This window comes from Martes martes (genome assembly GCF_963455335.1).
Source record: "Martes martes genome assembly, chromosome: 6".
NCBI lineage: Eukaryota > Metazoa > Chordata > Mammalia > Carnivora > Mustelidae > Martes > Martes martes.
The window spans coordinates 10,626,350-10,641,221 of NC_137893.1; the positions used below are offsets into that span (position 1 = coordinate 10,626,350).

At 41.4% G+C, this 14,872-nt stretch overlaps 1 long non-coding RNA gene across 3 annotated transcripts in view; it reads right to left on the bottom strand.

Annotated features, from left to right (window-relative positions):
- The window catches only part of LOC308344134, a 28,171-nt gene that overhangs the window by 10,501 nt on the left and 2,798 nt on the right, over positions 1-14,872 (bottom strand). Inside the window, exons 2-4 of one of the 3 annotated variants that reach the window (XR_013966962.1) lie at positions 12,783-12,926; positions 8,786-8,884; positions 5,898-5,972 (exon numbers count right to left, since the gene is read on the bottom strand). This is a non-coding gene — a long non-coding RNA (uncharacterized lncRNA). The remainder of the gene's footprint in view (positions 1-5,897; positions 5,973-8,785; positions 8,885-12,782; positions 12,927-14,872) is intronic. The other 2 variants (XR_013966963.1, XR_013966964.1) reach the window with 2 other exon arrangements.

Sequence of the window (14,872 nt, forward strand, 5' to 3'; positions counted from 1 at the left end):
GGGGTGGAACTTTGCATAGTGTGGGGCACAACTTTTTATGATGCCACCTCAGATCTTCTTTAAGGACTGAGGACTGATTGTATTTCTTGTGGAAGCCAGTGAATAGAAAAGATGAGGTCAAGATCAGTTCCAGGTAAAAACAACGCAATACAGATGAAGAGGAGAGGAGGTGCCTCAGTAACATACACTGAAAATTAAAAATAAAAAACCCGGGAGAATTATATGTCAAACGCTTTGCCATTTGGTTGTGCCGGGGGTTGCTACTGGGCCCATGGGACACTGCTCAAGACACAGTGGCCTGCCTCTCTAGAATAGCAATCAGAATTTTCTACAAACACATTCAGGGATTAAATCTTTCCAAAGCAGACCTCTATGGGTGGCTTATTAAAAGAAATTACACACACATAATCCTCCACAGAATTTTAAGTCTTGAGGGAGCCCAAAGCCAAATGATCGTGTATTTTAAGTTGATTGAGAATTTTTTTTCTTTTGCAAAACACATAATAAATTCTTAAAAGTCTTAAAAGTTAATTTTCCTAATCAGATTTTAAAGGGGAAAAAAACCCGAGTGTTTCTGTGCAGTCCCTCCTCCATTATCAGATATTTCAGGGATATTCACACTGTTCTCGTCTCAATCATCTAGACAGCAAATGTCTTTGAATGGGTGTCTAATCCTAATACAGGGGAGAGTAGGTTGTCTTTAAGCTCCTCAGTCCTTAATGTCAGTAACTTTCATCTACAGGGCTGTGCTCACTGGGAATGCCCAAGTCTCTACAGGCTTCAAGGAAAAGTAACCTCAGTTGGTAAGAAATTTCTGATTCCAGAAGTGCTTGTTCATTTGTAGATTGGTAAGTGATTTGCATGCTCATCCAGGACGTTGGAAATGCCTCCCTGATTTCTATCATGAAGGGGGAAGAAATTAGATGATGACAGAACGTATGGGAAAGCTCTTTATAAGGCAGCAACAAAATATAGTTCTCTAGTCTCAAAGGCAGACACAGTGACAAAACATTTCTGGAAGAGCCATGAGGCAAAGGAAAACTATTTGCTTATGAAACTGGAATTATTAATAATGAGGTACAGCGATACACCAAATACCATAAAGATTCATTTTCTTGTATATTGAGGTGCTGATTTTTTTTTTTTTTTGAGAGAGAAAGTGAGGGCGTGCGCACGCGCATCCATGAGCAGTGGGGGGGGGGGCGGAGGGAGAGAGGGAATCTTGAGCAGGTTTCATGGTCAGTGTGAAGCCTAACACGGGGCTCCTGGGATCAATCTCACGACCCTGAGATCGTAACCTGAGCTGAAATCAAGAATGGAATGCTCAACCTACTGAGCCACCCAGGAGCCCCATAATTTTAAAAGGTTCAATTGGCCTTACATCATCTTTAAAAGACTCAATTTCTTTTTGAATATTGCCCGTCTCCCATTCGCCCCTCTCTCCCTGTGTCTCCCTGAGACACGGCAGGTGCACAATGGACCTTCTCCTTCTGTCTTCCCGCCCTGACCCATTCTTTCGTCTCCTCCACCCCTTTCTCTCTGTACTTCATTCAAGGTGGTTTCCTCAACTACATCTTCCGCTGTGCTAATTTTCTCCTCTGATGTATCTAATATGGCAATTTAACTTATTCAGTGAAATTGTAATGACTGCAATTTCCATTGTCAGACTTTCCATTTCTTTCCAAATCTGCCTGTTCTTTATTTCCGTGGCACTTTGTTGTTTTGTTGCATGTTCAATGCTTTTTAAAGATCGGTTTGCTCATTCTATTTATTTTTGAGTGTCTGATTTTGTCACCTGCAGTTGTTTTGGAGTTGATTTTTGCCTCTGATTACTCTACCATAAAGCAGCATTCCTTATGTACTTTGTAACATTTTGTTGTGGTAGTTATGAATTCATCTTCAATGGGTTTGGTTGCTTTTCTGAGAGAGGTTTCTGTTAAGGACTAAACCATGTCCTCCTCCCCAAACTCACAAATGTTGAAGCCTTAACCCCCAATGTGACAGTATTTAGACATACGACCTTTAAGGAGGTGATTTATTTTTAACTTTTTTTCTATAACCAACATGGCGCTTGAACTCAAACCCTAAGATCAAGAGTTGCACGCTCCACCAACTGAGCCACGGCGCCCCTTAAAGAGGTGATTAACATTAAATAAGGTCATAAGAGTAATCTAATATGACTAATGATGTCCTTATAAGATGTGGAAGAGACACAGGGGAGCCTGGGTGGCTCAGTCAGTTAAGAATCCAACTCTTGATTTGGCTCAGGTCATGATCTCAGGGTCTTTAGATCAAGCCCTGCTTTAGACTCTCTCCCATTCCCTCTGCCACCTTCCTCTTAAAAAAAAAAAAAAAAAAAAAAAGCAAGACACACCAAGGATGTACACACACAGAGGAAAGGCCACGTGAGAACCCAGCAGGAAACAGCTGTCTGCAAGCCATGCAGAGAGGCCTCAGGAGAAAGCAAACCCGCTAACATCTTGATCTTGGACTTCCAGCCTTACTCTGGTGCTTCTGACACCCAGCCTGGGGCATTTTGTTCTGGCAGCCCTAGCAGACTAGCCAGCTTCTGACCCAGAAGCTGTGAAAGTAACCTCACAGAATGCTCGGCTTCTGTCAGATTTCTGCAGGTTTCAAGGCTCTGGGTGTATTTTTATGTTAATTTATTGGCTTAGAGAGTGCATGCCAAGAAATGGACTCACAGTTGGCTTCCCAGGCATATAGTGTACATTCAGACCTCTCAGGATGTGGCCTAGGTTGGTATCAGTTGCTCTCCAGTGATGTCCCTTCCCTGGCTTGTGCCCCATCTTGGGCTCAATTATAGCAAACATCCTTCTCCTTCCCTCAGCCAGTGAGTGGAGTTTTGCTAACTCTCCTGAGGCTCCAAGCTTTCTGCAGGGACTGGCTTCCGCTTCCCCGCCCAGTGAGTCTACGGCCTTATTTTTTGCCCCCAGCTCTTCCTCCTCCTCTACCCATCCTCATCCCCCCATGGCCTTTACCCAAAGCTGAAACCCCCAGAGACCCCTGCAGCATCGGCTTACACTTTTTGCTTAAGCTTTGGTTTCTTGCTTTCCTTCTGACATCTGGGCAGTTTGTCGTTCCATTGTATACATCACTTCCATGAGTTTGTACTAGTGAGCAAGTCTTTCCAATGGCACATTTGTCTGCCATGTTTGCTTTCTAGTGAGTACGAGAAGGTGTAGATTTTTCTCTAACATGCTAGAAGTAAATTTGTCTTGGTGAAGTAGGACTAAATTTGTCTTCCTAGAGTAAGAGTATGCGAGTTAGTCCGTAAATTCATCACAACTATTTTTTTAAAAGGTGATATTGTGGGTAGGAGATAAACTGATTCTAGGATGAGTGGCCTTCAATAATGGGATGGCGGCACTATCATCAGGGACCTTATTTCCAGACTTGACATCAGTCATACACACACACCTGCGGTTCTAGAGACAGCAAATATAAAAAGTGTATGTAAGTTGAAAAGCAACAAAAAAGTCTTCATCTTTGTGCTTGTGTTATAATGACAAAGTCACCACCACCTCGTCAGCCTTTAGCAGTACAACGGACTGAACGGTGGCCCCCCAAATTCACATGTTGAAACTCTGCCCCAATGTGATGCTATTTGGAGATGCGGCCTTTGGGAGATACTCAGGGCTAGATGAAGTAGAGCATTTTGAGGTTAGGACCCTCAGAAGAATATCTGTAGCTTTATAAGAAGAGGAAGACAGATCACTCTCTCCCTCTCAGCCACTTAAAGACACAGGGCAAGTCTATCTACAAACCAGGGGGAAGGCCCATCCTAACCAGGAACCGAATCCAGCTGGCACCTGGATCTTGGATTTCCCAGCCCCAGAACTGAGAAATAAATGTCCATCGCTGAAGCCACTAAGGCCATGGTATTTTGTTAAAGCAGCCTGAGCAGACTAATACCTCCACATAACATTCTATAGTTGGAATTCACTTTCTTACCCTCTGTTTATACTTTCCCTACAAACTTACGAGGTTAGTAATAAATGGTAGTTTGTGATTACCCAAATTCAGAGTATTTAATGTGCAGTCAAGTTTCTGAAACCCATTTTCCCCATTTCAAGCTCTTCTGACTCCAACGCATTCTGAATTATTTGAAGTTTTCCCTCTCATTCAGCTATCTAAGGTTTAAGATTAATGCATTCAACAGCCCACAGCACCAGACTTCATGCTGGGGGGTGTCAGATGACCTTACTGGTATGAAACCACCAATAAACGGCATGTCCTGGGCACAGGTCAAATGGGTGAAGCATGCATGCTATCAGATGCTTGCAGCTTTAAGCCTTCACTTAACAACCTGGTTAGTGGGACGATGGAGAAGAAGCACAGTGTTTGTGCGCACTCTCTCTCTCTCTCTCTTTCTTTCTTTCTTTTTTTTTTTTTTTTTTTTTGAGAGAGAGAGAGAGAGTATGCATGTGCTTATGAGCAGCAGGAAGGGACAGAAGGATAGGGAGAGAGACTCTTAAGCAGGCTCCATGGCCAGGACAGAGCACTCCCCATCCAGGGCTCAATCTCACAACCCTGAGATCACTACCAGAGCTGAAATTAAGAGTCTGGTCGCTGAACTGGCTGAGCCACCCAGACGCCCCAGTACAATGCTCTCTCCTACTAAGTCATCATGAATTCCCACTGTGAAGTCTATTGTACGCACAGAATATGTCCATGTTTCCTGCGGCCATCTAATAACTATGACCACAAGGAAGGGAGGTATTGAAGGAAGCTAGGAATGAAGCTCCAAAAGGAACCAGGAAACTTTCTGCCTTTCTGCCTGTTCCATTCTATAGCTTCAACCTTATCAGTAAATCCAGCTGTCCTTAAAGGAGTCCTAGGGGCGCCTGGCTGGCTCAGTCAGTAGAGCATGAGAATTTTTTATTTTTTTTTTAAAGATTTATTTATTTATTTTAGAGAGAGAAAGAGAGAATGTATGAGTGGTAGGGGGTGCCGAGGGAGAGAGAGAATCCTTGAGCAGTGAGCACGACGTGGGGCTGGATCCCAGGACCCTGAGATCATGACCTGAGCCGAAGTCAAGAGTTGGCCGCGTCAGAGCGTGCGACCCTAGATCTCAGGGTCGAGTTCAAACTCCACAGTGGGGGAAGAGATTACTTTTTAAAAAATCATAAAGGAGTCCTTGAAACTTTAAATTGGCTCATTCTTTCTACTTCCATTTGCAAAGCAAGTGACTTGGTTTTGTTACCCCAATGCCATTCAATTTTCGGAAATGATGACAAAGCAAGTTGCACCGTAATTGCGTGAATTTCTTTGTAGAAGAGTTCTCTGCAGCGGGCCTCCTCCAGGAGGGGTCCTGAGTCAGCACCAGGGGCATCTCCTGGGGCTTCTCCAATGTAGCATCTCAGGGCCCACCCAGCCCCTACTGAATCAGCGCCCACAATGTATCGAGATCCCAAGATGAGGCTCACACTGGAGTCTGAGAAGCACTGGTTTACGGTTTACTGGTTTACGGCGTTCTCTCCACCTAATATAAAGCTACCTTTTTTGACTCATTAATAATACCTAGGGAACAAGATGAAAGTTTCCCTAGAAACCTACCTAACATGGCATTTTGATATTCCAGTAACAATTAGAAATCACAAAAGGCCTCCTTTTTCACATATAAGAGAACCTAATATTTAAGTCTCTAAATGACTCGGAAAAACTATTTCCATTCGGATTTAGTAGGAATGCGGCCCCACAATTGCTACACTGGAAGCAAAGGACTGCTTCCTTTCAGGTTAATGGGTTTTCCCTCGTCAGGCTGTCCTTCTTTCACGTAATCTAGACTTGCCACCACTTATTTATCTTTTTTTATAACTGTTCTTCATTTTAATAGGATTATGCATCCTTCCAATATTAACAGCAATTAGACTCACCTCACGGCGCATCATGCCAACTCACTCTGCGGCTGTCGGGGCAGGATGAGCTTACTCTTGTCTCAGTAACAGACTCTGACAACCAAAACAAAGCAGCAGGCAAAATACACGAAGAGAATTAACAATAAAGGATCACAGATGACAAGAACTTCTCACACATGATGGTTGCCTCTGCCTGTTCTACCCGCGTGGAAATAACGGCATCCGCTCTGCTAGGACTCGGAACACTGTGCCACGGTCTGCAAGCACGTACTTTTCAGAGAAGTTTTTAAAGAAGACTCTTCCAGAAAAAATGAAGACGACTCTTTAAAAGCCTTGGAAACATTAACATTCTCTTTCCAAATCTAATCTATTTAATTTTATTGGAAAACATTTACGTAGCTCATCAGCACACTCTCCGGTACTGAGTAATATTTAGTATGCTGTAATCACAGGAAGGAGAGATTTAGATTAAATGCTGCTTTTTATTACTATTCAATCATCGTAAGTTGTTCCACTTTTTATCTTTTTAGTCAACAGATTTCAAAGGTGGGAAAATATCTTCATTTGCAGACATACCTGTATTTATCTCCTATTATATTTTCCATTAGTGTCTACATGAGATTTATTTTCGGTGATTTCCCAACAAAGTAAATGTGAATCTTCTAAGACCAGATGTTAATAATATAGACAAACACACCCTATCTCTTAGAGATGTTATGAGAATAAATCAGATAATATTTACACGGGGAATCTGACCTCACTAGAGATAGTATATAAATGAAATGTGAAAACAACAACAACAAACCTTTAAAGAACAAAAAATTCCATTCCATTGTAGCCACATTAACTTGACAGGACCAAATTATGTTCCGAGTAAAGGAAAGAGACCTACTAATAGTGCTCCCGCTGGTTGTGAAGAAATGGCAAATACTAACAATCAATTCCAGGTCTGGCTGAAACCTTACACATTCAGTTTGGAGAGACACAAAACTAGCTCCTTGTCTTTGTCTATGTTTATTATACTCAGCACACCGGTAAAAGCCAGTATCCCAAAGACCATGACTGGTCTTTGCCTATGTTGGAGTGAATGATCAAAATTATTTTTAACCTCTTTCTACGTTTAATAACATACAAGGATTGTTAATGCAGCACTGATGTGAACAGAGATTTAAAGACCTCTATAACATATATATATCTAGGCAGACAGTTTTTAATTTGTATTATCTAGAATCAAAAAAGAGCTTTTAGCAGGACAATGGGCAAAGAAGGAATCATACTTACTACTCCAGACTGAAAGGCCAAATTTTCTTTAGAGTTACAGGGAAACTGTCATTTATATTCTCAGTATTATTTGAGGGACACCGGAAAGTCCCCCAATCCCACGTATTTTTCTAACATCCTGCCACAATGACCCAAATTCTACCATTTTAAATGCGTCTCAGGTGAGTGGGTGGCTCAGTCAGTTAAGTGTGTGATTTTGGCTCAGGTCATGGTCTCAGGGTCCTGGGATCGAGCCCCTCATCAGGCTCCCTGCTCTGTGGGGAGCCTGCTTCTCCCTCTCCCTCTGCCACTCTCCCTGCTTTTGCTCTCTCACTCTTTGTCAGAGAAATAAATAAAATCTTTTAAAGAAAAATGTTTCTGAGTTAAGGAAATGGCTCCATATTCATAGAAAAGGGCAAATCAAAAATTGCAGGATGATAAAGACACGCAACGATGTAATAAACTAACACATACTGCATACCTACTATGTGCCAGACGCCATTTTCTGTGCTTTACCAGAACTATCTCATTTAATTCCTTCAGCGCTATAAAATAGGTGCCGTTATTATTCCGGTGTTACAGCTACAGCACAGGGAGGTTAAGAAGCTTGCCCAAGATCACACAGGCTACAAATGGCATGGCTGGACCCCCACCCTGGCGGCCTGACTCTAGATCCCTGCTGGGAACCAACAGGTCTACTTACAAGTGTAGGAGTTAGCCCTATACAATACATCACTGGCTTTAAAAAAAAAACATACTTATTTATTTAAGTAATCTCTGTGCCCAAAGTCGGGCTTGAACTCACAACCCCAAGCACAAAACTCCTGCACCCAGGTGGCCCCTACGTTACCGTTTTAAAACGAATCAAACGATACTTTGCAATGATGGATACAAAGAGAAAAAATGTGAAAGCTGAAAATGTTTAAACTGTGTTTAGAGCCATTGTTGCCTTTTTTCCGGGAAAGCCCAGATTTTCATGTTAGGGCAAGCTTTACCTTTCCATTTTGAACAGAAGACTCATGAACAGTAAGCACTCATCGTAGCATCTTCTTGGGTTGAAACCTTGCACCAAGAACGCAGTACTAGATACCAGGCCCAAAGGAGAGCTCCGTTGTGGAGCGTCGGGTGGAAATGAGACATGCAACATGGAGATGAACTCAGAGATGTAAATTTCAGAGGAGCTTCCATCGGGTAAGGTGAGTAACTGTATAACATGACTGCTAACTTCTGTAGCTAAGAGGCCACCACGAATCTTTAAAGGCATAACAGCTTCTTGATATATACAATGTAAAAAAGGCCTTTAAAATTGTTCTCTGACAAAAAAAAAAAAAAAAAATTGTTCTCTGACGTCCAAAGTAGGTGCTGTCCATGTTTTTTGTTTTGTTTTTGCCCATAAAACACAGTTTTTAAAAAGAGATGAACTGATATTCTGGTTTCCCTGCTCCTAACAGAACACCATAATATGGTTAAGTACAGACTTTTCCGTAGCAACAGAGACTGTATATCAGATATGAACCCTATGTATCTCCCTTGAAGAAAGCTTTAAGGTTATAACAGACAAATTCAAAATAAAGCCTATGATCCCATCACCCTGAAGCCTGCTTCCCCAATGAGCTCAAGAAAGGATTCATTGACAAATGACTCACCATGGCTTCCTATAGCTCGTTTCTTTGCCTTCCTTTTTCTTTAAATGGCACTTCAGCCTTAATAGTTACAAAGGTTTCAAGAGAGAGGACTAGCACCACCTGAAAAAGAGAAGCCAAAAATCCAATACAATCATGGTTTGCACAAGTTCAGCTCTGGGCTTACTGAATAGCACTGAGGGGGTAGTGGTTTCTCTACCTCGAGACCAAAGGCATTCGTTCCCGTCACCTTTCACGGCTTTATTTAGTGCCTTTCCACTCTCTGAGCACTCCGTGAACCCTGACTGCCTGTTAGCTCTATTTCTAAAATCAGTATTTTGCATAAGGGGAAAGGTAACCTGGGGGGAGGAGATCTTGAAATGTGCTCCTAAGTTTGAATAAGAAACATGCTAGGAAGCCACGGAAAGCAGTGGCTAAAGGAAGTGCAAACTGGGCTTACACGGATATCACTGCATACGCAAACTATAATTACATCCTCCGAACACTTGCCTGGATAGAGTGGGTCCCTCTGTTTGCTCACCCCAATTAGGCAGGAGGCACTGCCTAGGGCCGGAGAGTCATCTATCCACTATTGTTTCGGTGTGGGGAAAAGTGACTGCTCTGTGCGGGGAACACTGGGCTTTGTTTTTAGCATGCAGAGCTAGGCTGGCGGACGCTATTGATTGTGCTTGGGAGAGAGGAAGTTAATGATATGTTATGAGTTTATGTACTATATTTCATCCCTATTCAGGTTTAAACAGCATCCTCCTCCAAATATTCCACTCTAAAGGTTGCAGGCTGAAAAGTGAAACAGATGGTCCAGTTTTCTATTTCTTTTCCTTTAGAATTTCTTATGCAGCTCGGGGACCTCATTCTTCGGGGATCTCAAATTATATTTCAGCCCATTAAACGTGTATCAGTTTTGATACTCAGATGGTGCGTAAGAACGATTCAAAATCCGCATGGCCACAGCCTTTGCTGGTTCTTAGTATGCCCTGTGCTGTTCATTTTAATTGAAAATATTCTAAAAGCAAGATTGATGTGTTTTCTATCCCCCTAAAATAGAAGCAGGTTCTGGGCTCATAATTGAGCACTCATAAGGCCCCTCTCCTTATTAACATGCCCTCTCTAATTTGTGCCTCTGTTTGTACAATATAAATGGCCTTTAACGGCCCTTCACTCATACAATGGTCTCACTAACCCAAAGAAAATTAGTAGCAGGCAAAAGCCTATTTTTACTGACACAGAGACAAAAATGCTAATTACCTTAAAATATTCTCAAGTGTATATCTTTGGCATCCTTCCAGGCAAGGCTCAAAAGTTGTTTTTTTTTTCCCCCGTTATTTACTAGTTATAAGGAAAGTTGTTTTTGTTTTATATTCAGGCTGATACATAAGTAGGTTTATATTTATAATTAGAAATCTTTATTTGTGGGCCAGAGTACTGGTGATAGGTGAAGCATTTGGTTTGCTTTCAACCTACTCGTGGGTACACTTGAGAGGGTTGTCCGTTTTGATAATTATGTTTTGTGCTATTTTTGTTAAGGCACTCGGAGACATTTGCAGAAAAATTATAATACCTAAAAATCTGAATTTATTTGAACATATTAACCACCACAAACTATTAATGTTTCCCCGGAATCTCTTTTAATCCTTTTCTGATAATTAAATTTGTTTGTCCATGTTTACTATCTGAAGCGCTCCTTCAGTTCCAAAATGGTTTTAAAACGGAAACCCTGGATGTACAAAATAAGTAATAATCAAGAAAATTAAATGCGACTCACTAAATTATAATACCAGGTGTTCTGATGATACTGATATACAGAAAATGAGCTTTTCATCATTTATGTGACAAATTCTCATTGAGGAGATATTATCTTTAGAATATCTTGCTAGGTCCGGCTTATAAAAAGAAATAAATAAGAAATAAAAAAACTTCCTTGAGGAAGTTTCAAAATCAAGTTTGGAGGAAAAAGATGTATTTTTACTAAAAATTAAAGAAGTACAGACATATAGTAACATTGGAAGGCAGCATATGTTGGTGAAAGATGAAATGGTAATTAATGGCAAAAAACAAGTAGGGTCTAGCTCAATAACAAGCAATCAACACAGTTTTTAAAACTAGGCAAAAGATCTGACTAGAGATTTAAAAAAAAAAAAAAAACTAATGACAAACACACACATGAAAAGATGCTCAACATCATTACTTGTTAAGGAAATGCAAATCCAAACTGTCACGAGACATCACTACACACCCACCAGGACGGCTGTCATCAAAAAGACAGACAGTAGCAAGTGTTGGCAAGGATGCGGCGGCAACGTCGGAACCCCTAGACATTGCTGATGGGAATATAAGATGATATGGCCACTTTGGATAACAGATAGGCAGTTCCTTAAAAATGTAAACATAAACTTACCATAAACCCCAACAATTCACCCCTAGGAATCTACCCAAGAGAAATGAAAACGATGTCCAGACAAAGATACGTACGTGAATGTTCATAGCACCATTTTTCAAATAGTCAGACACTCAAAACAAGCCAAATGTTAATGGAATAGTATTCATCAATATCAAGGAACCAAGTACCGATATATGTTACAACATAGATGAATGTCAAAAACATAAACTATATGAAGGAAACCAGAGTCAAAAGACTCCATTCCTATGAAATGTCCAGAAAAGGCAAATGTATAGAAATAGTGGGCACGTCAGAGTTTTCTTGGGGCCGGGGTGTGAAAAGGGATAAACGGCAAATGGGCATATGGGAATTTACTGGTGTCATGGAAATGTCCTAAAACTGGATTCCAGCGAAGGGTGCACGACCCTATACATCTACTCAAAATCAATTAGTGTGCACTCACGGTGAGCGGATTTTAGGGTATGTAAAATCTACATCAATAAAGCTACTGAAGAAAAAAACAGGTTAAGTGTCCTGTGTTTTCATAAGAGTGGGTGGAAGGAATAATCTGAATTTTTGGTCTTTGCTTCCATGCTGAAATGTAACTCAAACATGTACCTGTACCAATAAATGGGAAGAGACTGTCACAGTTTGCAACGTCCCTTACAATTTTCACCTTATTTGCTCTTCGCACCAATCCTGTGAGGCACGGCAAGCCAGTGTTCCAGGATCTATGCTAAGTGCTACTCTTTTTCCTGAGGAAACTTCAAATGCTGTATCAATGATATCACTTAAAAATAGAGGCCATCCTATTTATAACATAATCTGAATAAGCCAGGTAACATACAGGACATTACCCCAAGTACCCCCAGATGCTTCTCCAAAGTTGAGTGTCTTCCATTTGCCAAACTGTACGGAGCAACAGGGCACCCCTGCCGGGACACTCACTCCGCTCATTCCACTCACGGTTGACAGACGTGTGCCTCACGGAAGCCTGTGCTACTTGGTCTCTCGGAAGCATGTGCATTTACACAGACTGAAATGCATGTCGTATCACTGTATGTACAACTAGGCACACAACAACTAACATAAGCGAAGATGCCAAAAAGCCAAAAATGGAAACCATCGTATCAATTTGGTTCACAGCGAAGCCTCCCTCAGTATTTCTCTTGAAAGCTCAGAAGGCGCAAAAACAAACGAATCCAACGTCACCTGAACCAGAAAACGACATGTTTAAGGAATGGGACTTATAAATAAAATGTCCAATTAGGTCATTTGGAAAGGCATGTGGAGTAGGCACAAATATGCTTAGACGAGTTCAAAACCACACGAAGCTCCCTTATTTCGATCATGGGCGTGTGACACAAACTCAGAATCCTCTGCCGCCAGGGCAGGACTGAAAGCTCTGGGTTTATGAGAACGTTGGCCCATGGGATGAGGTCTCCCCACTTTCTGCCCAAGGAGTCAGGTGGGAAAGGAGCTCTCGATGCGGACAGCGGTCCGAGTCAGCTACACCAGGGTTCCAGCCCGCCCGTCCCAGCCTCGCGTTTGCTGATGAGTTTCAGTATATGCTACGCAACCCGCCCCCCTACTTTCCAAAGAAGGCACAGACGCTTGGCATACCTTGATGTTCTTTGTCTCCCCACGTGACCTCCTAAAATCCTTTTGCAGTGACTTGTGTTTCTTAAGGATGTTTCCAGGATCTGTGATCTAAGATGAGCTGTGGCACCTGACTATGACTTCAGGAAGGAGCCAGACTAGCTGAGCCTAAACAAACGTACAAATCATCAGTTTCAGTTGATAGTTCTTTTTGATATTTGCAAGCTGTAAAAATTTCATATAAATGTGTGCAATGCATCCCACAGGGTAGCAGAAAAAGCATAGGACTCAGGCCAAGAGACTTGTGCTGGAATGAACTCCTATGACCTTGGTGATCTCCCTCAACTTCCAAGACCTCAGTGGTCTCAACTGCAAATAAATCACCTTTTTTGGATGAAAGAGCCTTAAAGTTCTCATCATAACTTGACAATCATTTCTTGAGATGCTTCGGTTATTCGACAACATAGAAATACTTATCTAAATAATTTCATCGAGGTCAAATGCCTTTTGGCCTAACATGCCTCTGGCCTGGTCTGAACTGGCACGACACAACTGAGAATCTAAAAATTCACAGACACAGAATCCATCTGCCCTAGGATAAAATGCCACAGAAGTTGCAGTTTGAGGGGAAGAATGATGAAGATGGGAACCAGATATGAATTGAATGGTACTTCACAGACACATACAGGTACAAGGAAGAGGTACGTCATCTCCAACAGGCTTTTATTTATTTTCTTTTTAATGAGTCTGACAATGCTTCACTGGCTTTCACGGCCCCCCAGGCCCTGCCCTTCCTCCTCAAAAGTGCTTCTGTGGCCCTTTAGAGGGTTGAAAGCCCTCAAACCTGTTCCCCCACGGCCCCCTCAACACCTTTTGTTTTTATCTGTTTCATTTATTTGTCTTCTCCTCAATGTTTTGTTCAGGAAAGAGCACACGGATCAACCTCACCTGAAAACCACCTGATCATCAATGGAAACGATTTCACTTAAATGCTGTACTTCCTAAAAAGTGTTATATCTACTGCTTAAAACAGAAGTCATCTCACAAGTGGTTCCAGCAAAGACTAATGGCTAGAAAGTAATTTTTCATTTATAGTTTTAGAAAAGACTATAAATGACATGCTATATTTAATTTTAGAGTCCCTGTGCACATCATTACATACTTTAATAACTATACAAATATTAATATTTGATACAAGGGATCTTCTAAATTATGGCACAATCATCACTCTGGATTGATAGAGTGCGAAGCGGGAAAACCCTGTTTAGACCGTCGTAGGAGGACAGAGCGTTTAATGAAACAAGTTTGATGGTCTGGTCATCATGACACTGATGGATATTTGGTGCAACTGAATCTTTGTCAAAAAGAATTTTTTTTTTTTTTGTCAAAAAGAATTTTGAGAAAAGGAACAATCAGGAACTTCGATTGCTTCCTCCAACGCCCTCTCCCCCCACCCCACCCCTGTGTCCAGTTCACCCGTCTTTTCTATGAATGGTCCCTTGGTCTGCTGGTTATAATAAGTTCTTTCTGCACCACGATTCAAGTAATTAAGAGCTGGCTGTCACATTATTTTTTAAGGACACGTCAATGTTGATTTGTAAGGGTGTCCTGAGGATGAAAGTGATATTGTCAAAACAAACATTCTGCACAAATCTAAGCTGATCCCAAAGACAGCAATTAATTCTTACTGTTTTCTGTTTCCCTTATCTTTATGGGAAATCATAGTCTGTCCCGATTCCCTAATGTTTCTATATCTCCAGCAAAATAGTTGTCCGAGTCCTAAATTAAAGACTACCCCACTTTGAATATCATTGACTTTTCTAATCGGTCTGATTGACCCAGAGAACGTAACCAAAGAGCAAAAACAAAACACAATGTGAGGGCCATTTCCCCATGCTTCTGAATCTCTTTATCACCCAGATAGGTTCTTTGTTACGGAAAGATTTTATAAAAAATAAATAATTTCAGCCAAAGGACTTTCTCATTTCTGTTTCCTGAAAGTCTGTATTTTCCCCATAATAACAGATGGATTTAGATTCCTCTATAGAAGCTTTGGGGACCACTGAGATATAAAAATGACCAGTCTATTGGAATAAAGTAGAAAGGGGTACTTT